At 41.9% G+C, this 3,167-nt stretch overlaps 1 pseudogene; it reads right to left on the bottom strand.

Annotated features, from left to right (window-relative positions):
• Positions 1-5: 5 nt before the first annotated feature.
• Positions 6-588, bottom strand: LOC123256695 (annotated as a pseudogene).
• Positions 589-3,167: the final 2,579 nt, after the last annotated feature.

Here is a 3,167-nt window from a genome sequence, read left to right as displayed (position 1 = left end):
TTGAGGTAATTTGGTTTATCCTTCCCTACATCATCAATACTATGGATATTGGAAGCTTCTGGGTCATCCATGCTAAAAGTAATTCACTTCCTATCTGTCTTGTCCCCATCAATGAGGGCCAAAATCCCAAGAGTCTTCACCTGAATCATGTTGCCAGGACCATGAAGCTTGGAGCCTATTTCACAAATGTTGAGGGGATCGTTATTGGATGGCAGTTGGTGCAGGAGTCTACATGATGAGGGTCTTCCCAAGTCTGAGGAATGGCCCATAATTCCATTTATGACCCTTTTGAGGGGAGATATTTGCCACGTAACGTAGCTTGCCTCTCTATCTTGTTTAATGGAATTTGATGGCTCCTTGGTGTCAATCTCCATTTTAGCATTTGTCCAACGAGATGTTTCTAAACCGTATTAAATATTTCCTCATGCTCACTGGTCCAAGCTTTTTTACTAGGAATTCTATTTTCCTCTTGAGATTCAGTCTTCAGAGGAATGTCATGAAAGGGGAAGATGTAGTGACTACCCACATTCTTGAAGTAGAGGCAGGATTGGTGGGAGTGTAGGCTGACCCATTCTTCTGTGCAGTGGCCTTGGTGGCAGTAACAGTCACGAACACCTGGCCCTGGCCTTGGCCCCAGAGCCCAGGAGCAGCTGCCTCAACCTCGGTACCAGAACAGGCCTCTTCCCTTTCTGGGAGCTGCTTTTTTTTAAAAATTAGAAAGCAGAATCCAACATTACGCTGCTTACAACAAACTTTTTGTTGTATTGATGGATTTTGCTGAATTTTTAACATTTATTAATATTCATTTTTAACATGGTTACATGATTCATGCTCCTACTTTCCCCTTCACCCCTTGCACTCCCCCCACCCATAGCCAATGCACATTTCCACTGGTTTTAGCATGTGTCATCTATCAAGACCTATTTCCAAATTGTTGTTAGTTGCATTGGTGTGGTAGTTTCGAGTCTACATCCCCAATCATGTCCGCCTCAATCCATGTGTTCAAGCAGTTACTTTTCTTCTATGTTTCCTCTACTGCAGTTCTTCCTTTGAATGTGGGTAGTGTTCTTTACCATAAATCCCTCAGAATTGTCCTGGGTCATTGCATTGCTGCTGGTACAGAAGTCCATTACTTTCAATTTTACCACAGTATATCAGTCTCTGTGTTCTTCTGGCTCTGCTCCTTTCGCTCTGCATCAATTCCTGGAGGTCTTTCCAGTTCACCTGGAATTCCTCTAGTTTATTATTCCTTTGAGCACAATAGTATTCCATCACCTGCATATACCATAGTTTGTTCAGCCATTCCCCAATTGAAGGATATCACCTCCTTTTCCAGTTTTTTGCTACCAGAAAAAGCACAACTATAAATATTTTCATACAAGTCTGTTTATGATCTCTTTGGGGTACAAACCCAGCAATGGTATGGCTGGATCAAAGGGCAGGCATTCTTTTATAGCCCTTTGAGCATAGTTCCAAATTGTGTGGGAGCTTCTTAAAAGTACTGGTTGGCATCACTAGTTAGTCACTGAGCTGTTTCAGAGAGAGTGTAGCTAATTTGCCATTGGTAGAACAAATGGAATTACATCCTTACAAAGGATATGATTGATAACTTGTTCATATGGGTATATGATTTGAAGTTTTGGTTTAAAAGATGACTCTATTACAAAAGTAGGTATTAAGCAATAGCACATGTATAACACAGTGGAATTACTTGTCATCTCTGGAGGGGGGGAGAGAGAATGGAGAGAAAAAGAATTACGGAACAGTAGGAAATGTTTAAAAATTTAAAAAATTCTTAAAAGGTGGATCTGCAGATAAACATTGTTTTTTTTAAAAAACTGATACATGCCATTACCCTCCAAGTACATTTATAATTTAATACACTATTTGTCATAAGCCAATAGAAAAACAATCTTTCACCTGGTAGGTAGCAATTCTTTTTGGTGACTGGTTTCAGAGCTAACACCAAAAAAGAATTTTCACCCCTCAGCAAGAAATTCTCTTTCTATTTTCTACCTCATAGAGATGTTGGAATTTCATGATCTTTTTCTTATAAATCCCCATACAGGTAGGATGGTGCATTCTAATTTGCCTTATGAATTTGATAGTATTTTTCACCATGGGCAATACACAGGAGCTCTTGTCTCACTATTCTCCACTATAAAGTTGGACATTATAATATCAGTTAACTCATAGGGCTCCTAGGAGGATCAAATGAGAAAATATTTATTAAGCGTGTGACACATAGTAGGGGCCATGTGCAAATAGTACCTTTTATTTCCTCTTTTGATTCCTTCTCACTTTAAACATCTTTCCTCTATTTCCTTATTTTCCTAAAAATTAAATGCGTTTCTATTCCCCAACACTCTTTTTGCCCCGGATCATCTCATAGGGAGATTCAGGATCTGTTGCTTCTTTTTAAACCAACTCCTTGTTGGGATCCTGGATTATGAACTTCAGGACAGCCTAGACTGGGGTTGTCCTTCCTTTGTACCCTCAGGGCTTAGCACAGTTCCTAGAACCTATTTTATATTTAATCCATGTTTATGGCTGGGCCCAGGGCTTATGTAAGGTCTGAGCTCTACCAGGATCCTTGCATTCTGGTCTCTCTCCTGGAAGGCAAATGCCTGCTCTGGCCTTAGCCCTGTTTCTGTCTGTTTCCAGTCCTCATTTCTCAGGAGACAACAGTAACTCTGTTGGAACCTGAGCAGACCCAATCCTGGAGATCCCAAAAGCTTCTCTCTACACTCTCCTCTCCCTAAACCAAGGTGGTGTGGTCACCTGATTGTCCAAGAACAGGACAAAGACTGAGCCCCAGAGACCAGGAAAGGGTCTGGAGCTGAGGATTTCTGAATGGACTGCTTTCAAGTAAGACAGCAGTCTTCACCCTTACTAATGTGCTGCAGCTCAATGGAGGGATGGAAAATCAAGAAACCAGCTGCCTGCCTGGCTCCACTCTCCATTTTAGCTGGGACCTACCCATAGCAATGCAAATCTGTGACATCTCCCTCATGGATTCCCTTTGCCACACACCACAGCAGCCTTTCAAAGATTTCCCTGGTCTCCAGCTCTCCCTTATGGCTTCCTCCCACCCTTGCCACACCTTCTGAGCCGAAAACGTGGCCTCATATTTCACTGAACCAAAGCTGGACCTCTCTGCAGAGCTC

Source organism: Gracilinanus agilis, unplaced genomic scaffold (genome assembly GCF_016433145.1).
Source record: "Gracilinanus agilis isolate LMUSP501 unplaced genomic scaffold, AgileGrace unplaced_scaffold8923, whole genome shotgun sequence".
NCBI lineage: Eukaryota > Metazoa > Chordata > Mammalia > Didelphimorphia > Didelphidae > Gracilinanus > Gracilinanus agilis.
This window is presented reverse-complemented; position numbering and strand designations above follow the sequence as displayed.